Source organism: Equus caballus, chromosome 23 (genome assembly GCF_041296265.1).
Source record: "Equus caballus isolate H_3958 breed thoroughbred chromosome 23, TB-T2T, whole genome shotgun sequence".
Lineage (NCBI taxonomy): Eukaryota > Metazoa > Chordata > Mammalia > Perissodactyla > Equidae > Equus > Equus caballus.
The window spans coordinates 36,952,525-36,977,503 of record NC_091706.1 but is presented as its reverse complement, the minus strand read 5'-3'; the positions used below and the strand labels follow the sequence as shown (position 1 = coordinate 36,977,503).

Genomic DNA, 24,979 nt, shown 5'->3' with positions numbered 1-24,979 from the left:
TGAGCATTTACTAAGTATAGGGCAAGTCTTCATCTTATATTTCATATAGTTCAACTAGAAATTAAGTTTTTCCTTTTCTTATTATCTAGGATGGCTCTTCCAATATTCCGTTTACAATTGTATGTGGCATTTGTTAACATTTCCCCTCCACACAGACAACATTGTGTCCTTTAGTTCAAGTGCTGCTTGGCATTTGTCAGATTTTTTCCAGATTTCTCAGAGCATATTATCTGCCCTTATGTATTTTGCAATTTTGTTTTAACTATTTTAGTTAGAGGCCCTTTAAGTTACCTTGGAATATGTATTTAAAGACCTCTATTCTAAATCTCTCAGTCTACTTACAACTAAATTCCATCTTGGCACTTCTGAAGCTGCAATCTTGAGACCTAATTCTAACACAAAAATGATTCCTTCAAGTAAAGTCCATTCTAGTAATTGGGTCTGCAATATCTCGTTTCCCCTGGAATCGCAGCAGTTCTTTTTATCTAATAGGTGCTCAATGATATTTGGAGTTGTAGAATTTCAGAACTCAAAAGAACCTTATGGAAAGAAGACATGGCTAAATTTTTCTGACCTTGGATTTAGCAATGGTTCCTTAGATATGACACCAAAAGCACAAGCAACAAAAGCAAGAAATAGATGGGTTGCACTTCATCAAAATTTAAAACTTTGTACTTCAAAGGACACTGTCAAGAAAGTGAAAAGACAGCCTGCAGAATGAGAGAAAATATTTGCAAATCATATATCCGATAAGGGTCTAGTGTCTAGAATATATAAAGAACACTTACAACTCATCAGCAAAGAGATAAAAAACCCAGTCAAAAACTGGGCAAAGGAATTGAATAGACATTTCTCCAAAGAAGATGTATAAATGGCCAACAAGCACACGAAAAGATGTTCACCGTCGTCAGCCATCAGAGAAATGCAGATCAATGCCACAATGAGATACCACTTCATACGGACTAAAATGGCTACAATAATAACTAAAAAATAAAACCACAATAGAAAATCACAAGTATTGGTGAGATATTGGTGAAATAATTGGAACCCTTGTACATTGCTGGTGGGAATGTAAAATGGTGCAGCCTCTGTGGAAACCAGTTTAGTGGTTCCTCAATCAGCTAAACATACAGTTATGACGTGACCCAGCAATTCCATTCCTAGGTCTATACCCAAAAGAATTGAAAACAGGTATTTGAACAAAAGCTTGTGCATGAAAGTTCATAGCAGCACTATTCACAATAGCCAAAAGGTGGAAGCAACCCAAATGTCTATCAACAGATGAATGGATAAACAAAATGTGATATAGCTATACTGTGGAGTATTATTCGGCTATACAGATGAAGTACTGATACATGTTGTCACATGAATAAAGCTTGAAAACATCTTGCTAAGTGAAAGAAGCCAAACACAAAGGCCACATATTGTATCATTCCATTTATATGAAATGTCCAGTATAGGAAAATCTATGGAGACAGAAAGCAGATTAACGGTTGACAGGGGCTGGGTGGGGAGTGACTGTTATTAATGGGTATGGGATTTCCTTTCAGGATGATGAAAATGTTCTGAAACTAGGTAGTGATGATGATCGCACAATTATATTAATTATATTGTGAATATAATAAATACTACTAAATTACACACTTTAAAATGGTGAAAATGCTATACTCTATGTCATATGAATTTTACTTCAATGAAAAAAACCTTATCAATGAATGTATTGTTCACTGCCTATGTGTCAGGCATAGTGGATGTAGGGTTGATTAAAATATTGCTTCTCTCTCTGGACTCTGAGGTCCTAAGGTACTGACAGGTAAAATAATACAGATTGAAGCTATGTGCTCTAAACTGTACAGGCTTCCAGGGGACCAACCTCACCTGTGATGATAGTGGAAATGATGGTAGGGCTTTCCAAATGAAGGACTGATTGATTGATTAAAATTATTTTGAGTGTCCCTTTTGTGCCTGATATTGTGCTAGGCTAGGAATTTGATGATGGACAAAAACAGATGCTGTCCATCTCTCATGAAACTTGCTATTGGGACAGAGACAGACATTAATTATAACGCCCTGCATACTGAGGTAGGTCCGAAGAAAAGGAACACTCTTGTGTGAGAGTACAGAATAAAGAAACATAACCTAGACCAGAGATCAGAGAAGGCTTCCTTCTGACAGTAATTCTTGAGCTTAGATCTGTGGAATGTATAGAAGGTGAGCAAACTGTCTAAGAAGAGGGACCAGCATGTGCAAAGCCTATGGCAGGAGGAAACCTGACATTCAAAGGCATTCAGGGGCATGAGAGAGGTTGTTGTGGTTGAAGCAAGCTGCATAAGGGGGAGATGAGGCTGGAGAGACAAGCAGGGCCTAGTAGGGCCTCCTATATAAGCCTTGGTAAAGATTTTGTTCTTTATCTTAAGGGTGATAGGAAGAGGGTAGAGAAGGAATGGGAGATGGTTACCTTCATCCTGGCAGTCAACAACGGGCTGGAGAGGGGCAAGAGTGGAAGTGGAGTGGAGACTAGTTCGGAAGCTATTGCAGTTTCCAGGGAATAGATGATGGAGCTTGTGAGGTGAAGACAGAGATGGACAGACATGGGGCTAGACCTATAGAACAGGGGTGGAATGAGGAAGGGAAAGGAGAAGACTGACACCATGCACAAAGGCATGGAGGTATTAAAGCACAAAGCAGAAGCTGGATGAGGCACACCAGAGTACGCCACTATGGCAGAATCCATGGAAGGGTGTAGATGCAGGAACCATTGGAAGGCGTTGGGAAATCTGCAGAAATCAGATCACCATGGAGCTCATTGGTGAGTCTGGACCTTATCTTGGCAAACATGGGGAACCGGGAAACATTTAAGAAGGGAAATGACTACTAAATCCATGTTTTACAAAGACCATTACAGGGGTGCTAGAGAATGGATTTAGTGGAAATGAAGAGAAGATACTCTTGAGCATAAACAAGGAAACTGATTAGGAGGCTGTTGCAGCTGCTCAAAGGAGAACTAACGAGTGTCTTGACCACATTGTGTCATGAGACGAGGGGAATGGAATGGTTGTAAGACTACTTGTGAGAAGATCTATTGATAATCGCAATAGTCATGATTTGTTGAGCCCGTGGCACATATCCAACCCCAACATCTTCTTGTTACTGTCTCACAGATCCTTGCCTGTTTAAGGGCTGTGAAACAAATGAACAAAGAACAAATGAACCAAATGAAAAGATGTCATTGGAACAGTCTATGATAATATTTGGCTACCAGAATTTCCCCCCATTTTGATGTAATATGGTCACCCATCTTAACCACAAGTTCTTTAAGGAGAGGGATCAGGGGCCGGCCCCATGGCTGTGTTGTTGGGTTCACACACTCCGCTTAGGTGGCCCAGGGTTTTGAGAGTTCGGATCCTGGGCGCAGACCTAGCACTGCTTGTCAGGCCATGCTGAGGTGACATCCCACATGGCAGAACTGGGAGAACCTACAACTAGAATATGCAACTATGTACTGGGGGGCTTTGGGAAGAAGAAGGGAAAAAAAAAAAGATTGGCAACAGATGTTAGCTCAAGCGCCAATCTTAAAAAAAAAAGAGAGAGAGAGAGAGGGATCCTGTCTTACTCCCTATTTCATGTCCCAACCCTATTGCCATATTTGCCTTAAAGAAGGGGCTTAATAAATACTTCAATAAATGAGTACGTGGATTAAAAAGGGTTATTTCTCAATGCACCTGCCATACTACTAACATTAAGGGGAAAAATACACACATATTAAAGAATTATGGAACTCTGAAGCCCTCATTGGTGAACTTGCTGATGTCTCAGCTACCTGTTAAGACAAAATGTTGCCCTTATTCTGCTCATGCTGCATAAGAATCTGTCATCTTTATCACCAAGGTGTCTTGGTCATGATTGGTGTGCCACGTCAAACCTGTTGTATGTGTACAGTAGGGTAGACTACTATGTGATTTATTTGAGTCTGAAAAAAACTATCTCAGGCTCAAAACACCTATGAAGAGACTATCACACCAACATCCAAGTAATACAAATGCAAAAATTTCCCTGTTAGCAAATTTTGTAAAATTTTATCTCAAGGGTTCTGCAATAAAATGAAGGATTTCTCTTTTTTCTCCCAATAGCCCTGACTTATTTGAAATGAATTGTATTCATCAGACCTCTCATCTTTAAGGACATAACCAGCTCCCATTGGAAGATCTGGTTCTGAGACCCCTTGCTGAGAAAACTTTAGTCTCAGAAAACTTTAGTTAAGGCATAATTCCCAAAGGCAAAGCTTTAAACATATTTGGGATGGGGAGAAAGCAATTAGACTAGTAATTCATAGTTTAGGACTTACATTACCAGTGTTTAAGGCTTAATAAAGGCTTTAACAAAGAACAATTAGATAAAGTCTCAGAGAGAAATCAGAGAAAAAGAAAAAAGTTTATTTGATGTATGCACACACTAAGTTGCCTCTAAGTGTGTGTGTATTTATATTTTTAGCAGATTTGGTCTTCTAATTTTGACACAAACAAAAATATGGAAGAAAGGTCACACAATTTCTTTTAGAATTAATTTGTGGCAATCTAAGAGACAAATGCTAATCTCTTTTCATGGCAAAATCTAGTAGAGCTTTGGGACAGTCATTTCCTTCCATGACCTCAGGCTACTTTGAAACTAGCTGTCCCTCCTCTTGCTAATTTAGTAGATGGAAATGAGAGAAGATGGTGGAGATAAGTGGTAAGAGAGGAGTAAAAGGAAAAGCAAGGCTCAGGGAACATATGGGGTTGCATGGAATGTGGAGGTGCTGGAATTCTCCATCTGGCTCTCCAGATCCACTCTCTACTTTTCTATGCCTTGCTCTGTGTCCCAAAGGAGGCGGATGTTCATTCCTGGACTGTGTTAGTAAGCTCCCTCGTCTTCTGTCTTCCAATTGTGGGAACTCTGAGCCATCGGCAGGAAGTCTGGGAGTGGGAAAACAGTGAGATCAGGGTGCTCATTCCCCTTTTGAACTTGCAATTGGCTGCATACCTCCACCTCAGGCCACAGTTCTTCTGCGGGGAGGGTCATCTGTGATGGCTACTTTCCCAGGTTCTGGGACCTTCCCAGTCACCCTTTCAGGTCCACAGGTACTAATGGTTCTCCACTGTTGCCAGCCTTGGGATGCTTCACAATGCTCTGTTGATTTCCCTGAACCCTGCCCGTTCCTTTGTAAATGTGCCTTCATTAACACGCCTCACATTCCATTTGAATGTACCATCAACTTCTTGCTGGGAACCCTGACTGATACAATTGTCCTCGGAAGCAAAGGGAGCAGTAAACCCTGACAAGATGATCTTGGAAAATCCCAAGGAGATAGGGTAACAATTTTTGCTGACCTTTTTCTTTGGCCTTAGTAATGAAAAAGTGAATGGATGCTTAAAATGTAATCTGTAGTTAATTATTGATGGGATAATATTCCCTTCCTTAGTGCTCACTTTCCTCTGGTAAGTTCAGCTCCCCAATTAACTATAAACAAAATTACAAAACTACTTTACGAATTAAGTTTTGAGCATCTTAAGCTTGAGATGCCTGAGGGATAGCCTAGTGGTAATACTTTCTAAGTGTTCGAAGATAAAATTGCTTGCCACCAGAGACTGAGTTCCACATTGTAGGAGGTATTCAAGCAGAAGCTGGAAAAGCAAGGGATTGGTTGCCGACTTGCTGATTTTAAGGTCTTGTGATTTAAGGTCAATGTGTACTTTTGTGATTCTTAGTTTTATACTATAATGGTCTATCACCATAATATTTATTGTGGAAATGTTGACTATTAAGTTGGACATTTTAATATAATGATACATGAACAATATACATGCAGACTTTTAAGCACAAAAATCTTAAAGAAACTTCATCTTCAGTATGATATAGTGAAAACCTTGGTCTTTGGGGACAGATAAACCTCTGTTTCAATCCTAGCTCTTGATGAAAACCTGTGTCCTATGGAAGTTACTTAACATTTCTGTATCTCAGTTTTCTCATATCTTTCTCACAGAGAGATGGTGAGAATTCAGTGAGGTAACACCTAGGACAAATTTAGGTACTCGATAAATGTTGGCTGTCTTTGCTTTATCATCATCATTAGACTATTCTTCCTGCTACGTCAATTTATGGTGTGAAGGTAAATAAGAATGCATTTAAGAACTCTTTTTTTAAGCCCACAGCTAACGTCATACTCAACAGCAAAAAGCTGAAAGATTTTCCTCTAAAATCAGGAATGAGGTAAGAAGGCCCACTCTCACCACTCTTATTCAACATAGTATTGGAAGTCCCAGCCAGAGCAATATGGCAAGAAAAAGAAATAAAAGACATCCAAACTGGAAAGGAAGAAGTAAAACTGTCACTATTTAGAGGTGACATAATTTTATATATAGAGAACCATAAAGATTCCACCAAAAAACTCTTAGAACTAATAAAGTTCAGTAAAGTTGCAGGATATAGTATCAATATACAACAATCTGCTGCATTTCTATACACTAACAATGAACTATCAGAAAGAGAAATTAAGAAAACAATACCATTTACAATTGCATGAAAAAGAATAAAATACCTAGGAATAAATTTAACCAAGAAGGTGAAAGACCTGTACACTGAAAACTACAGGACATTGATGAAAGAAATTGAAGAAAACACAAATAAATGGAAATATATTCCATGCTCATGGAGTGGAAGAATTAATATTATTAAAACGTCTATACTACCCAAAGCAATATACAGATTCAATACAATCCCTATCAAAATTCTAATGGCATTTTTCACAGAAATAGAACAAACAATCCTAAAATTTGTATGGAACCACAAAAGATCCCAAATGGCCAAAGCAATCTTAAGAAAGAAGAACCAAGTTAAAGACATCTTGCTCCCTGATTTCAAACTATGTTACAAAGCTATAGTAATCAAAACAGTATGGTATTGGCATAAAAATAGACACACAAATCAAAGGAACAGACCAGAGAGCCCAGAAATAAACTCATGCACATATGGTCAATTAATCTGTGAAAAAAGCAGCAAGAATATACAATGGTGAGAGGATAGTCTCTTCAATAAATGATGTTGGGAAAATTGGACAGCTGCATGCAAAAGAATGAAACTAGACTCCTATCTTACACCAATAAACGAAAATTACCTCAAAATGGATGAAAGACTTCAATGTAAGACCTGAAACCATAAAACTCCTATAAAAAAAACACAGGCATTAAGCTCCTTGATATAAGTCTTGGCAATGATTTTGGCTCTGACTCCAAAACCAAAGTCAACAAAAGCAAAAATAAACAAGTGGGACTATGTCAAACTAAAAAGCTTCTGCACAGCAAAGAAAATCATCAACAACATGAAAAGGCAACCTAGTGAATGGGAGAATATATTTGCAAATCATATATCAATAAGGGGTTAACATTCAAAATATATAAAGAAATCATACAATAAATGGCAAACAAACAAACAATTCTATTAAAAAATGAGCAGAAAACCTGAATAGACAATTTTCCAAAGAAGACATACAGCTGGCCAACAGGCACCTGAAAAGATGCTCAGCATCACTAATCATCAGGGAATGCAAATCAAAACCACAATGAGATATCACCTCACACCTGTTAGAATGGCTATTATCAGAAAGACAAGAGGGGCTGGCCGTGTGGCCGAGTGGTTAAATTTGTGCACTCTGTGTCAGCAGTCTGGGGTTTGCCAGTTCAGATCCTTGGCACAGACCTACGCACCGCTCTTCAAGCCATGCTGTGGCAGCGTCCCACATGGAAGAACTAGAATGACTTACAGGTAGGATATACTATGTACTGAGGCTTTGGGGAGAAAAAAAAAAAGAGGAAGATTGGCAACAGATGTTAGCTCAGAGCCAATCTTCCTCACCAGAAAGTAGGAAAAAAAAGACAAGAAATAACAAGTGTTGGCGAGGATGTGGAGAAAAGGAAGGTCTTGTGCATTGCTGGTGGAAATGTAAACTGGTGCAGCTGCTGTGAAAAACAGTATGGAGGTTCCTCAAAAAATTAAAAATAGAACTACCATACAATCTAGCAATTCCACTTCTAGATATTTCTCTGAAGAAAACAAAGACACTAATTTGAAAAGATATGTACCCCCATGTTCATTGCAGCATTATATACAATACCCAAGATATGGAAACAACCTAAGCGCCCATCAATGGGTAACTGGATCAAGAAGATGTGGTATATACATACAATGAGATATTATTCAGCCATAAAAAAGAATGGAATCTTGCCATTTTTAATAACATGGATGGACGTTGAGGGCATTATGCCAAGTGAAATAAGTCAGACAGAGAAAGACCAATATCATGTGATTTCACTTATATGTGGAATCTAAAAACCAAACCAAACCAAACAAACAAGCCAAGTTCATAGATACAGAGAATAGACTGGTGGTTGCCGGAGGAGAGCAGGGGGGTGGGGGTGGGCAAAATGGGTGAACGGGGTGAAAAGGTATAAACCTCCAGTTATGAAATAAATGAGTCCTGGAGATGTCATGTACATCATGGAGACTATAGTTAATATCGTATTGCATATTTGAAAGTTGCTAAGAGAGTAAATCTTAAAAAGTTCTCATCACAAGAAAAACGAAATCTTGTAACTGTGTATGGTGACAGATGATAACTAGACTTATTGTGGTAATCATTTCAAAGAATATATGAAAATTGAATCATTATATGGTACACCTGAAACTAATATAGTATGTCAATTATACCTCAATTAAAAAAAGAATTCTTTTTTTAATTGAAAACCACAATCAAAGTGATGATCAACACATCCACATCAGCATCTCACAACTTTGAGGGCACACTGTTACCTGCTATGGAGAATACATCGTCTAAGAAAGTCTTTGAGAGAGCTGATATTTTAACATACTAGCAAACGAATTCTATTCATACAGTGCTTTTCACTTTATAACCATTTTGCTTGGAGCCTCACAACAATCTTTGCTTGGAGCCTCACAACAACCTTATAAGCCAGGCATTATTATCTCCATTTATAAAAGGAGGAATTTATAAAGGGCAGAAAACCTCACTCATAATCCTGGAGGAAATTTCCACGGACTCATTCAGACATTTCACTCGGTCAAGGAAACAAAATTAAAAAACCAAAAAAATTTTTAAAAATTAAAAAATTAAATGACACACAGCAGCATAGATGTGCTACATGAGTTAAGCCAAACCATCTCTAAGTACAATTAGGAATTTCTAGAGCAAGGAAACCTCCCTGGGCTGGGGTAGCGGGGCAGTTAGAGAAACACATCGCCTACAGGTTTACAGCGCAAGCTCAGAAAACTTGATTAATCTTGGTTCTTTCAAGTCCAAGTTGTGGCATTTTGTGTCAGCCTTTCCATACCTCAGTTTCCTCATCTTCAAAATGGAGAAATACTAGAACCTACACATGGGGTTTTTGTGAGGTTTAAACGAGATAACCTAGTTAAAGTGCTTGGCATAACCCCTACTTTGGAGAAAGTGTTTAACAAATATAGCTATTATTATTACAAGACAAAGCCACAGAGTCCCAGGGGACAGCTAATTTGCCTAGAGGCACAGAGCTGGTTAGTGACACAGCAGAGACTGGAGCCCGGATCCTGTCCAGTGTCCTTTGGTTATAAATGAACCATAGCTTAATTAGGTTTTGAAACACGGGCGATAAGAACTTCAGCTAAAAGAGAAAATAAAAGCTAGATATTCTGCTATCTGCCATCTGCAATCTGTCCATGTTGTTTTTTCCAGGAAGCAGGCACACCACAAGTATCTATGCAGAAAGCACAAATAAATCCAGTTCCTCCCGAATGTTCTTGTCTTTCTCGCGTGTGTGGCACTGCCTCACAGTTGAACCCCTTGTAACACGGTTCTTTTGTGATTTGAAGGACCAAATCCCCTGCGACAGGTCTAAAAAGGCACAGGCTCACAACACGTTTGCCTCCATCTGTGATTCACACCATAGGGAGGCCCCAGTGTGGACGGTTCTGGGAGGACAGAAATGGATGTGGAGATTACAGAACTAAAGTGAAGCTGGCAATCATCTTTGAGACTAGCTTGTGCCTGGTTATACACACACTCCTTAGGTATTTTGAGTCCCCGGGGACTTATTACTCCCAGCCTCAAGTCAGAAAACATTCTTCTGGTCACATGTAACCAGCAGAGCAGGAGCCCTACAATCGGTTACCGTAACGTCCTTGGCTAATAAGAGGAGGCTCTATCACAATGCATTAAGTCTAAATGAACTTGGGCAATCAAGACGTAAATAAGGAGGAAACTTTAAACAAGGTAGAGTTTCACACGATTCTTCAGCCTTCTCCCTGCTCAGATCACCTCTGCCAGCAGTATTTGTTGTTCTTTGCCTCTTAAAGTCCTTTCACAGCAACCCCAGTCAGTTCCAGCGAGCACAAGTTGACCCAAAATCTTTATGGGGCTCTTGTGGCACCATTTCCTTGACTTTTCTTGGAATAAAAGCAGAGCCTCCCTGGGTTTAGAAAGTGCTTTTCTGGTTAATGAGGACTGCACAGTTTTATTCCTAATTACGATAGTCCCTTTTACAGTGTCATGTTTCTAGAAGGGATTGGAAAGTTTGCATCCTTAAATGCCAAGCCAGCAAAACAGCTGTAGCATATATTAAAATCTGAGTAGTTATAATATTCTATTTAATTCTTTAAGACTAGTAGGGAGACTCCTACACGGACTGTCTGAAGATTCCCAGAGGGTGACACAGGAGGACATTCCAGTCCGATGTGTCTGAGCTGAGACTGAGTGGAGAAAGCTGAGTTTGGGGAACTTACATATTAGGGAGGCTGGGAGATGCCTCTTTCGGCTCTACCAGCTTGAGAAATCTATTCATCCTTCTCCTTTCTTAAAGAATAAAGTGATATTTCCCTGCTTTTATGTTAAGCATGAAGAATTTAAACCCAACCAGTTTAGAGGGCCTTGCTTACATCATATGTTCGGATTTTAGCCAATTTGTGTGGTGTTGATATGGACATTTCAAAGTATATTACCCAGCAACACTACTGTGCTGACTTTTGAGTCCTTTGGGGGAGGTTCTGCACATTTTAGCTTTTATCCCTCTAGTTGGTTCCTCTCTGTTTTATTTCACTCCAGTTACTTAACTTCACCCTTAAAACCAGGAGTTTGGCAACCACTTTTCTTTTTTTTTTTTTCTTGGAAAGATTCGCCTTGAGCTAACATCTGTTGCCAATCTTCCTTTTTTTTTCATTTCCCCAAAGCCCCTGTGCATAGTTATATATTCTAGTTGTAAGTCCTTCTAGTTCTTGTATGTGAGCTGCCACCACAGCATGGCTGCTGACAGATGGGTGGTGTGGTTCTGCAAACAGGAACCGATCCCAGGCCACCAAAGCCATGAGAGCGCCAAACTTTAACCTCTAGGCCATCAGGGCTGGCTTGGCAACAACTTTTCTCTTTTAGAAAATACGATGGGTAACGCCTGCCGTATCATCAATGGTGACAGAAGACAGAAGGTAATGATATTCGCTTCCCCTACCTCGGGCCCCCTTCCAAGCTAATTCAGGCAAGGCTTACTTCTAGGAATTGGCCAGCATGGTGGGACAGAATCCGACCTGATTCCCAGCATTGCCAGGTGTGTCATCTTTGAGTCTCAACTCCCACACCTGTAAAATAAGGTAAGAGAGCCAATCCCTTGGGTCTCTCTGAGAATCATGAGACAATACTTAGAGAGCACTGAGCTGGGAGCACAAAACAGAGCTTGCTCTGTCATAGTTGCCTTTCTCTTTCCTCTAAGATGATCAGATGAAATACTTAAGAGCCCACTTAGGAAAGAAAATTTGCAGTAGAAACCTCAAAAATTGTTAGCCAGTGAACATGGTCTTCTTGGTAAGGAACTGGAGAAAATTGAAGAGGTTTCTTTTTTATTATTTATTTATTTATTTTAAAGATTGGCACCTGAGCTAACAACTGTTGCCAATCTATTTTTTTCTCTCTCTGCTTTTTCTCCCCCCATCCCCCCAGTACATAGTTGTATATTTTAGTTGTGTGTCCTTCTAGTTGTGGCACGTGGGATGCTGCCTCACCGTGGCCTGACGAGTGTTGCCGTGTCTGCGCCCAGGATCTGAACCAGCAAAACCCTGGGCCGCCGCAGCGAAACGCAGGAACCTAACCAGGCAGCCATGGTGCCGACCCAAGGAGAGATTTCTAAATATGAACCTTCTTTCATGTAATTAACCTTAGACCTTTCAGACAAGAGGCAGCCTACCTAAGGAATACGTAATCAAGTAGGAGATTAGCATTTGTCTACTTACCACCAGGGGACAATATCAGGCTATAATTACTGTGTAGATGCTCAATATGAAATGCTGGGCTGGGAGACATCAGACCCAAAAAGAGGTATACAACAGTTTCTTCCAAGAGCATCCGAAGAGGAGACATAGTGTAGGAGAAATAATATTGGTCTTTGACTCCAAGCCTTGTTACCTGTTAGTTAATTGAACATCTCTGAAGCCCAGTTTTGTTTGCTTTTTTATCTGTTAAAAAGGCAAGGGAATTTCTGATTTCCTCACAGGACGGTTCAGAGTAGAGCTTCTCAAACTTCAATATGTCTACAAAGCATCCTAGGATCTTGTAAAAATGCAGATTGCAGTTCAGTAGGTTTAGGGTAGAGCCTGGGATTTTGCATTTCTAGCAACTTCCAGGAGATGCCAGTGCTGCTAGTCATGAACCACAATTTGAGAAGCAAAAATGTAGAGGATTATATGAGATATTATACATATAAAAAGACTTGTAAACTCCTGGGTGCAACAGGTAGAAGGTAGCGCCATTAATAGCAGCAGTAGTCACATATTCTACTGAGTAATTTTCTCTAAATTTCTATTAGTGACTTCCATGTCTTTCTGTTCTATGTTGTTCTTTTCAGTGCTTCTAATAGTACCTATATGAAGAATTAACTTTTTAGTGTGGTTCAAGATGGGGCCTATGGGAATGCACAATGCCTGGCACAACATAGATATTGAAGGAAGAGAAGGAGAGTTAAAGGGAAGGAGGAAGGAAGGGAGAAAGTCTAGAGATGCATTGTGTTTGCAGGGTGGAGGTGGCTGTCTCCTCGTAGAGGCAGGGAGATGTGATAGGAAGAAGGGAGGCAGTGGGATGGCATTTTGCCTTGAGTTTTTAAGGATGGCAGGAAGTGAAGACAGATTAGTCAAAGGTGTTTATATTGAGGAGGGGAAAATCAAGGGTGAACAGATATGGCTTGATAACTTTCCAGAAACTACTTGTGATGCCTCATCTGTCTATATGGCTGTATCTACTCACAGGCCCCTGGAAGAGAGATGAAAACATGGAGAAATTCTTTTTGTCAAAATACATTACTCTTAGACCTGATCTAAGACCATGGATCTTATGTATAAGTGAACAGCATTTATTGAGCACTCACTGTGTGCAGAACGTGACGCCAGCTGCACTGCCCTTTTCCCTGGAACTCACTTCATGCTTGGGCTTTGGCACAGCCAAACTGGTACCAGGACCTGACACCAGGGTGCTTTGCCCGCTCCTCATTTTTGGCAAGCTGGCTTTACCTTTTCTGTTTTATAAAGACTTCACAGGTAATTCTGAGTTAACTTTCTATTAATATTCAGACTAACAGAAAAAAAGGCAAGCATCTAAAGTTAACCCTCCCTAGGAATTCTTTACTCAAATGACACCTCACAACACCACCCCAACTCAAAGTGCACCCCCATCTCACAGTCAATGCCTGGTCCTCACTCCTGCTCAGTCTCTCCATAGCAGTTATCACCATCTCAGACACTGAGGAGTTTTCCTACTTATTTTGTTATCAAATGTCTCCACCACTCAGACACAAGCTCACGTGGGACGGGGACTTCCGTCCGCTTCATCCCTTGCTGAATCCCAGCAAGTGGAATTGTGTCTGCACGTAGCAGTGTTCAGCAAGCCTTGGCTGAAGGAATAAAGAAATAGTGAGGATTTGTAATAGATAAACGCTTAGCCATATTTTCCTGAAGAACTTTAGAGAAGAGACCGTGAGAGTTCAAACTTGTCAAGAGCATCTCTGAATTTCTGGAAACCACATCTAATGTCTCATGATTTTTTTCCAAATAAATAGCTTTGTTTCCTACTAACAATGGCACCCAATATAGCACATCGGCCAAGATTTAATGAATGTTTATTGAAGAGTGAACATGAAAGGGACACCTTTTTTTCCTGAATCTTTCCAAAAGCAAGGCGCTCATGGAGCCATCCAGAGGGCTCCCTGGAGAACTGTCTACCTGAGAGCTTCCTGGAGTATACAAAGTCACTTCTGAGTCCCTAAGAGACCTCTTTCTCCTTGTCTTGGTGACTAGGGAGCCACAAAAACAGAACTGGGGAAGCCGGCTAATCTTTTTGCAGGTGGTCAAGGAAAAAGCCTTTGATGGATCCTAATCTATTTCCCACAAACCTCCTGGATCCAAGGGGGACCTACAGCATCTGCTGAGGTAGAGAAGTGTGGTAGGAAATGCCAGTCCCTAACTCGAGGTTCCCCAGGGCTGTGCCAGTTGATTCCCAATCAATCCCCAATTGAGAGTGTTCCCTCCTGTCCTATAGACCACCTATTTTGGGATGCCCTGGAGCTAGGGGCCTTCAGTTTGGGATCCACCGAGATTACCATGTTTAAACACTGCCTTGACCCTTCAAAGGTGGCACTGACAATATCTAACAGAGCAGAGTGTCATGGTGCCCTGACTGTAGAAGTGGCTTGGTGAGAGCTGAGCTCCAGCTTGTGAATCCTATTTTCAGTCTTCACGCAGTTTTAAGATTTAGCCCAATTTCCAGACCATCCCCTACCCAGGCTTGAAAATGGCTTCATTTCACACTTTGCGGCAGGAGGTAAGTGGGTTTCTATGTGAAAGTGATGGTGCCAAAGACATTTATGAACATTAAAAAATGTCTGAACATGGCTTCAAGCCACTCCACCTATTTCTCATCCCGCACCGAGCCTTGTGGAGCGTATGCAAGTTCAGAGCTCTCTTTGAAATCAGTGGCAGTTACGAGCTTGGAGCAACTCTGTGGGGCACTAAGCAATCTAATAAATGAGCCCCTTTGAAGACCGACCATTGTGCCTGGGCTCTTTTTGTACAGTCCGACACCGATTTCTCAGGGATGATCTGTGGTGCTGGGAGTGGTCCACCAACACACACCCTCTGGTTTTCAACTTTGGGCCTGAGAGAGGGAAGAGGGACAGGGAATTAAGTCCTCTTATCTCCTTGAAGAACTGGCCTAAACCTTTTGCTCTCCTTTTGATATCAACACCTGGGAAAAACCACCCCACGCCCACATACCTTGAGTTAAAACAGAACAGAAGCTGCCTTTCACCTGTGTATATTTACTGACCTGTGCAGCAACAAAAACAGCCACAATAACAATAAGAAAAACAAAGCAAAAACGAAACCAAAGCTATGATCTGCCAGGAGAGAAGTCAGACTTATTTGTATATTGGGTGTTTTACAGATTATTTGTTTAGTTGAAAGAAAAGAAGATAATCTGGGATATTTTTTATGTTTCTCCAATGACATTACAGGCCAAGTTGATATTCTGACACCAAGATGAAATTTCTTGAATATTCTTAAAAGGTAATTAAAGCTTTTGTTTTGACTTTTGACTAGATATTCCTAAATGGCTAGTATATGTATTTCAAATGCAGTCATGCTGTGGCTTAACGACACGGCTATGTTCTGAGAAACGTGTCATTAGGCAATTTTGTCATTATGTGAACATCCTAGAGTGAACTTACACAAACCTAGATGGCACAGCCTACTACACACCTAGGCTCTATGGTAGTAATCTTACAGGACCTCCATTGTCTATGTGGTCCGTTATTGACTGAAACATGGTTATGCAGCACATGACTGCAATCAAGTTTGATAAGAGAAATACGCTCAGGTTGCCTTTAAACATATTTAAGAAGACTGAATTATTTGGTCCAATTTTTCAAATACAAGTTGGAATGGCTATTTGGATGCCACCTCTTGCACTAGACACAGATTCAACTAATTTTTGCTGAGTGCCTTCTTTATTACTCACAACCACACTGTGAGATCCATCTTGTTAATCCTCTTAGCAGATAGAAGAACTGAGGCCGGAGAGTTCCAATGGCGAGCTGCTGGTCAGTGGCAGAGCGGGCTTCCAAAACCAGGCCCTTCACTCCTCACTCCTGCCCTCATCCTACCACAGGACTATTGCTGCTTCTCAAGCTACACGAATCCATCCCTCTCTGCAAATAAGTATATGTTGTTTATTTACGATAAGAAGTATTTGAGCAAACATGGAGTCAGGGCCAAGTCCCTGTAGGGGCCCTTCAAAAATGATTGTAAGAAAAGTAAATATCAGATGAAATGGACTTCAAAGAAACTTGCATTTTTGGATACAAATGTGACATAAGAAAGTTCCAAGTCCTTTTTATCATCTTTGAAACTTCCTAAAACAGGGACAAAAATAGACAGAATAGTCTTTATAGTTATTGATTGATTAATACTCCTTTAATTTACTTTCTTACATTCTGCCTCATCCCAAATGATGCTGAGTGGATATCGGATAACAAATAAGTGAAGTATGGGCCAAGAACAAAAGGAAAAAATAGTATTAAGTGGAGAACAGAGGTAAATTAGTACGTGCAAATGCATGCAGCCCTGAGGATGAAGGCAAAACACAAAAACAAAAGCCAAAAAGAGCAGCTGTAAGATAATAATAATAACCAACAACAATGATGGCTAATATGCGTTGAAGACTTACGATTTGCCAGGCACAGTGCTAAGCATTTTTGCATTGATTGTCTCATTTAATTCTCACTGCAGCCTTACGAAGTAGCTACGATTATTTTCATTATTTTACAAATGAGGAAATTAAGGCACAGAGAAGTTAAAAGGCTCAAGGTCAACCAGCTAACGGGTGATGGATGCTGGATTTGAACTAAAGCATTCTGGTTTCAAGACCGTGCTCTTGACCATCCCTAGGTTTACTCCAGGGAAACACGTTGTTGTTACTCATGAAAAGTCAATTGTTTCCTGGCATTCGAGTCTAAGGGAAACGGCTGTTTGTGCTCTCAGAGGTGGAACACGCATGGTTCAGAGGCCAGTGCCTTTCTCAATATCCTCCATGATGCTAACAATGCTGACAAGCCTATGGCTATTTCTCGTTGGGTCCTTCCATGGAAGCTGAGGCCCACTGCCAAGATGCAATTCAGTAAAAGTGAGTAAAAGTAAAAGGGGCCAAAACAATATGACTCAACTATTTAGTTTGTATGGTTTACCTTGATCTTGAGATGCCATTTCAAGTATCTGGAGAGATGGATGGACTTCATGTCCTTCAGGCAATCCTCCATAGAGCCTCCTTAGCTGTAAACATTCCTTGAGCACTGCTCTGCTGGGGGAAAAAGAAAAATAACAGCCATATAGAACGGAGGCCATAAATCTGGAGTGAAACTAATCTCAGTTGTGCCTTCAATGTTACTCGGCAGTCCTATTACACGTGCGTCTCCCATTTCCCTCAGCTGCTATTCCAAACCTTTACCACTCTTCAAAGCTTTCAATCTTCTCTGGGATGACCTTGTTTCTACGTTAGGCACTAGCAGCTATCAAGAGTGGCTTCTTTCATTTTCCCACCTATTCACCCATAAGCCCACCTGCATCTGCATCCATTCTTTCCTGTCCTCATCTCTAGCAAAAGACAGTTTTCCTAGAAAAGGCAACTCTATCCACTGGCACAATGGTGCACTGGTGCAGTCCACCTTGCCTCCTTAGGAAATTTGCTTTATCAATAATGTCTTTTTCTTACCTTCAAAGCTCCATTGGTTATTCCCCTCAGCATAAAAATATGTTCATCCCTCTCATTTAAAAAACAAACGAAAACCCAAACCCATTTAGTGGCCTTTGTTTTTATAGCATCCTCATGCTTCTTTCTTTGATAGCTATTCTTTTATAAGCTGCAGTCTAGATTTCCTCTCTCTGATTCCACATCACCTGTTCACTCTTTGATCCATTCTAACCTGGCTCTACTCATATCACTGCATGGAGACTGCTCTGCTTCCCTTACTAGCCCTATGGAATAAGCACTTTTAGTTCTCATCTTACTGGACTTGTTCTGTTGACTATTCTCCCATTCTTGGCATTCTGGCTTTGCCTTCCATGACATCCCTCTCCCTCTCTCCTGGTTTACCTCTGCACTGGTGGCTCCTTTTCTGGTGCCTTGATTGGTTTCTATTTCTTTGCCCTCTCCTTAAATGTCAGCGTCTTCTTTTACCACTTTATTCACCTCTGGGGGAATCATGTCCCTACCAACGTTTTACATCTAAATCTCTATCCTGAGCTCTAGTCCCATATCACCAACTGTTTTCTAAATAGTTCCACCTGGATCTCCTACAAGCACTGCAAACTCAGTGGTCCACATTTGAACACGCTCATCTCTGCTTTCATGCTCATCCCTAGTTACTCCACAAAACCCACCCTTCCTTCTGTATTCTTGTATTCTTTTTTTTTTTATTGCTGAGGAAGATTCACCCTGAGCTAACATCCATTGCCAATCTTCCCCTTCCTGTATGTGAACTGCCATGACAGCAGGGACACTGACAGATGAGTGGTGTAGGTCCACACCCAGGAACTGAACCTGGGCTGCTGGAGTGGAGTGCGCCGAACTTAACCACTAGGCCACCAGGGCTAGCCCACCTGTATTCTTTATAGCAGTGAGTTTTAGACCCTTCCCCCAGTTTCCCAAGCCAACTATCTGGGCGCCTTTAACAATTTTCTCACACTTTTCAAACAATATATCCTATTTATTCTTCTCCTTGCATATCTCTCATATCTAATGGGGCCACCATTCTACTTGGTGATGTCCATCTACTCCCTTAACTACTGCAATACAATCTTTGACATTTGCCCAGCCTCCAGGAACTTCCATTTCCAGTCCTTCTTTCACAGTAGCACCAGAGTTCAAATACAAAAATATGATTATGTCACTCCCTTCCTTGCAATTGAGCATTGGCATCTCATGACTCACAGCATACAATTTAGAATCTTTTGTCTGCCTAGAAAACACCTATTCACATTTCTTCTTCCTCTGGGAAGTCTTCCAGGACAGATTTAAATACATTTTCTTAATCTGCCACTCAACTTTGTGGATCATCCAATTTAGTAAATCTCATTGTATTTGCTTGTTTTCAAGTCTGATTCTCCACTTGTTTAAACGCCTTGAGAGCAAGACCTTGCTTTTTCCACTTTGTATACAAGCATGGAGCATAGCAGTAGGCACTCAATAAACACTTAGTGAATTAAGGCAATGTATATGTTTTCGAAAAGTCTATGATTGCCATGAGTGGGAAAAAAATTGCCAGGGGGATCTCAAAGCACGCCCTGCCAAAATTGAATCAGGAATGCCTACTCGGTTCCACATATAGCTCTTGAGACAGACTTGAAGGTATCCTGATCACAGTTTATGCTATAATAAGAATGTGTTTTCCAAACCACTACTAGGACACGTTTACATATCTAAGAACTCTAATCATGGCTGTGATTGTGCTTAATGTCCTTGACCGACAGAGTCCAATTACTCCAATGAATTAGCTGAAGCAGGTGTTGGGGAGGGATTGGTGAAGTGTGTGCATAAACTCTGCTGAGACGCTTCTTCAAGGGGACAGGTTTCAGTACTTCTGACGACAGACCCCCTGGGCTCTCCTAGACCTTTCGGACATTCATCTGAGATCCGTCATACGCCGAGGTCAAGGATACACAGGCCCCTTTAAAGTGTCACAGCCGTCTCCACCTGCTCTTGCTGTGGAAGGGTGGGGAAGGCTTTGTGGAGTTTTGTTTTTCAATGCGATTTGTAACATTTCTTGTTTTATGAACTTTCCCTTTAATTACTCTCACCTGAACAAGAGACCAATATGCAAACAATTCTTCATAATAACTCTCTCTTCCTCTCATGAGGAATATATACACAGAAAATATTATATACTGAGCAATCAAAAGCTGTTCGGAATGACCAGAAAAGTAGAACTGCGGGATGATTTGTAGCTGCCTGTTGTTTTAAACCAGCCTTTTGGAGGCAGGTGACCGGCGTTGACATCCGTTTACAAGCTGGGTAACCTGAGGCAATTCCGTCTTCCTTTGCCTCTTGTTTGACTCTGAGGTTTGTTTTCCCGGGAAAAAGAACCTCTAATCTAATCTGGTTTTTTAGAGTCTTTTAGACTAATCCTTGTGGAGACACAACTCTCTTGTCATTTGTTACTTCAGTCAATATACAATTAACACACTATTAGAGGTTTACTGGCTGATATCTTCATTTTTGCCACATTCTTTCAACTTGATTTAAAGGCAGATAAAGCGAGACCTAGACCATGATTTATCCATGATTTATTTGACTTGACCTGGCCTAGAGCCTCATTAAAATTTGTGTTTTCATGGTCGGCCTGTATTTTAATCATGAAACTAATCCCTTCTCCTTTTTTAACCCTTGAAAGAAAATCAAATTATTAATTTGGAATCAAAAGAGCATCATTAAAAAAAAGGAGAGGGGAGTCATGGGCTGAAAGGCTGCGAGTAGCGGGAAGAGAGGAAAACAGCAGATCGCCAATGGCTCCGAGTAAGAACTGTGCCTTACGGCAACTGGTGCTCATTGGTCAAGACTAAAAACACTTTTTAAAAGATTAAAAAGAAGCTCACACTTCTGGCTAATTAGTGCTATAAAGAATCAGCACTACACTGGCAAGGCGAAATAAGGTATGCCTTTTTTATCTGCTTTACAGGGTTGTTATAAGAATTAAATGTGGTAACATATATGAAAGCAGTTTGCCAATTATAAAGTTCTCCATAAATGTGTGGCATTACTGAACAGCCATTTCTTAGGGACTATCAACTTTTGGGTCACTAATTTCCATTGTGGCTATGTGGGCTTTCATCCAATGAGTTTTCAGGGAGCATTGGCCTTGATCAACATCACAGAATTCGCCCGCATAAGAATACCAAATATACCACCTGCAGAGTATTTTATTTGCTTTAAAGGCCAAGGATCTTTTTCTTATTTAAAAAAATGCAAAGGACTTTCTGTTTTTGAAACAATAAGTGGCACTGACATCTCTCAAGATTGAAAGCACTATTGTCTCATTTTAAGCACCCCCTTATTATTAGGCGAGGATGTTGTTGGCAGGAATGAATAATTAGGTGACTCTTTGTGGGCACATCTTATTCAGGTCCCAAGGGGAACGCACAATTGTAACATCTCCTTGGATTATTTCACAAACATATGGCACATGAAGCACCTGAGCCAGATGCACAAGCATATTATACTGGGTCTGTTTTAACTTAAAACTGTGAAATACATCAGATGGTGAAGTTATTTTGGTCGTGAACATCCATCATGGAAATAGTATAGAAGCATCTTTTCTTTATTGTCCATTTAACTTGGACTGGAAATAATCAAGAACAAAATAGCTTGGAAATCATCACTTGCAGTATAAGATTCCAGGTAGAGTTCAAGACCTAATGAAGAATATGGTCTTGATTTACATGGGCCTCAGACATCCCCACATAGTTTATTAATGCCTATCACCAATATTTGCTGCTGGCAGGTCTGGAATCTCAACTTTAAGATGGTTATTTTCAATTCTCTTTTCCTCATCTTGCGTTCACTCCTCTGGAGATGCAAATGGGTAATTTAATACGGACTTTTTTTTTAATAATGAGAGTATGTTCTCTACTGATTCAGTAGAGAGTATTTTGCGTTTTTTGGGCCTATTTTATTATTACAACTTTGGTTGTTTGTTTTACTAAAGAGTCATCATCTGGCATTGGTTTCTTGGAATGATAGTAATCTAAGCAGAAATGCCCATCTCATTTGACAGTGGGAACGCTACATTTCAGAATGAATGGGATAATTTTTTAATCTGGATTGCTTATGTTTCAGAATTAGAAGATATAGATGCCATTGAACTCCCAAGTGTACAGTGTTGTGCTTGGTCTGATAAGAAAATAAAGAATACACAGGCACGGACAACTATATTTTCCCTTTAATACATATGTGCAAATTCCATTAGCATTAATGAGTGCTCTGTATGTGTACTGAGGAAGATACGGACCAAGTCACAATGGAATCTATTACTTTATCCAGCTGGAAAAAAAAAAAAAAGACTTGCATCAATTCCTGAGCAAGAAAACTACCCAGGTTGAGAGTATGTAAACAGTATGGTGGCAGTGGCACCAGGGAAAATGTACTTACTTTTTATAGCTGGTATGGCATACAGCAGAGATTTTGGGGTTGAATTACTATGGCTGGCAGACGTTGAAGCTGACAATAGAGGTCCATAGAGTCTTGGATATTCTGCCTTTGTGTTGCATCAAAATAAGGAAACGAAATATTTATGAACTTAATTCTGCCTTTCAATTCCTCCCCCTTTGCAGTGGCAATTCTCTGCATGATGATATGTATATATGTGCAGTTCAGATGTGTTCCCAGCCAATGTGATATTCCATAAATGTGATGCACCTGTGTTTTCTTGGTCACCCTGCTGTCACTGGGGTGCCTTAAAGCGCTGTCTGCAAAATAAGTGAGTAGGAGGGGGGCTGGGAGTGTGGGGGAACGGGATAGGATCTCCCTTCTCTTCTTTTTTTCTAATTTCTTCTCCTTTAGAAAGCCTTGGAAGATAGATTTAATTTCAGGTTAAGATGTCAGGTTTATCCCAGTGCAGAGATGTTGACAAATCCCGACCTGGGGCCGCAGTGGCCCTGTATGCCCTCATATTCTACCTATCTCACTGGGATGTAGCCATACTTATAATACACACTTCTAATATTGCAGAACTGCTAAGGTCAGGGCATGTGGAGCCTCACAGTATCAGGCAAACAACCACACAAAACTGTGCAGCACCCCCTGTGCAGAGGCCCCCTTTGTAAAGCTGCTAACCCAACATCCTCGCTCCTGGACCAGTAGGGACACTGGTGTCTTGATGACCCTCCACCTAGCAAGCCCACACTCTGACGAGTCTGAGAAACGGACATTGAGCGTTGGGAGAAACCACAGTGACAGAATGGCTGGCAATGACTGGCAATGAAGGCAGACAATGAAACAGAAATACCGACTCTGTGCCCTTACCTTCATTTCTCCCCCTGAAGATTTAAACTTCTGACGGTAAAAGCAATAATGCGCTGACCTTCAAGGGCTGAGGTTCTGTTGCCACTGGTTGGTGAAAGAATCATTCCTCAGCAGCACTGGCATCACTGGCCCTAGCAGTGCTGGCCGCCGCGGCAGCGGCAACCACAAGAACTGGAGTTCAGTCATATTGGCATCAGATTCTGGAAAGGGGAGGGCAGGGAGAGAGGGAGTCTATTGGCCTAAAAAGCTGAAACATCTGCTGGAGTTATTAACAGCTTTTTGGCTGAGTTCAGCAGCAGGGCACCTTGTGGTTGATAGATTCTTCTCTCAGCGATTCAAAACAATGCAGTTAAAGCAAATTTCTCATTTTCAGAGCACAGCTTAATGAGGCATACAGTATTTTAAAAATAGTCACACTTAAAATGGTCAATAGTGGTGACTACAATCAGTGGTTACCTTCGGTCCTCCACTGCGTTGTTAACTTTGCCAGGGTGATTGCATGACATGGATTTTTCAAAAGACCTTGTAGTTCACAGTTAACTCACTTTGTAGGAATTTACATTATGTATGAAGTTTATGCAGATTACCCTACGGTGCAAATATTGGCGAACTAGATCAAAACCACTTAGATGCCTTGAGGCTCTCCTTTCCCCAAAGAGTGCATTAAACCATTTTAGGTGCAGAAGTCCAATTCCGGGAAAGGTTCTGAGGGGCCTAATTTTCGAGATAAAGCGAAACTGAACATGTGGCGACAGCCTGGGCTGGAAAGAGCACCGGGTTGGAAGTCGGGAGCAGAGGGTTCTAGCCCGAGTCCTTGTACTAACTGGCTGTGTGAGTCCTTGGGGGTCACTTAATGTTCTGCCTCAGTTTCTTCCTGAATAAAATGCTGGGGCCTATTAAGGGGTATGTCTCCAAATGTTTCCATCCAACTTGGCATCCTGGGAACTATGGAGTTCAAATCCAATTTTAAAGTGTTCCTCTTATGAAATCCATGAATTGTAAGCTGAGACTGCTCACCAATGCCTTTTTGCATTTGTGCATGGCAGTGTACATGGTATTTGGGTGGGGGCATCAGACAGATAAAACATAAAGTTAAATGACTCTGTCAGTCACTTCAAGTAAATGCACCATATGCTGTAACAGACATGGGCAAAGTACAACCAGCCCCAGCTGGATTTCCTAGCCTGTTAGTCTATCTGGCCAGATGACAGCATCCACCCATGGAACGGTCAAGTGTAGCTTTGTGTCTTACTGCTCCAACATGCTAACTTTGGCCGAAGGAAGGGGATGATGAGGGAGAGAGAAGGCTGACCAGTTGTGGGCCAACATCTATGATGGAGCTGAAGCCCGCCCCCTTCCTTTCCTCACTTCCCTGTGCCCAGCCCTTGGTAGGAAAGGAGAGGGAAGTTTGCCAAGTCACTGTTTCCCCAGGCAAACTGATGATCTGACCCTTAATTGCAGAGCGAAATCAGAGGAGGACAGCACTCCCCTTCCTGCATTCTGATCCAGGAATCTCTAGGGACAGAGACAGTATTTTCTTTTATTCAAAAATTATCCTAGTTGGTTCTAAGATACACTGACATCCTGGTAGGCAAGGGTCTCATGAATGTGGGTGTTTCTAGCCTCCGTAACCAACTGTTTCTTTATTGACGCTGATGGCACATGGTCCAAGTCAAATTGATTTGTTTTGTCTCCTACCCCAGTAAGAGTCTCAGGGTTCCGTCAAACATGTTGGGAGCATTGTGCAAGTAAAGTGAGTAAAAAAAATCAAAGCCTTTGCATGCTGACCAGAGGGTTCATATGGTCTGCTCCTTGATTCCTGAATGAACTTAAAGGAAAACCTTGACAATATCCAGA

The 24,979-nt window shown here is 41.0% G+C and overlaps 1 long non-coding RNA gene across 2 annotated transcripts in view; it reads right to left on the bottom strand.

Annotated features, from left to right (window-relative positions):
* The window catches only part of LOC138920291 (uncharacterized), a 32,658-nt gene extending 9,329 nt beyond the window's left edge, over nt 1-23,329 (bottom strand). Inside the window, exons 1-3 of one of the 2 annotated variants that reach the window (XR_011431172.1) lie at nt 23,123-23,296; nt 22,250-22,355; nt 17,295-17,407 (exon numbers count right to left, since the gene is read on the bottom strand). This is a non-coding gene — a long non-coding RNA (uncharacterized lncRNA). Of the gene's footprint in view, nt 1-17,294; nt 17,408-22,022; nt 22,142-22,249; nt 22,356-23,122 lie in introns of those variants that run through there. The other variant, XR_011431171.1, reaches the window with a different exon arrangement.
* Nucleotides 23,330-24,979: the final 1,650 nt, after the last annotated feature.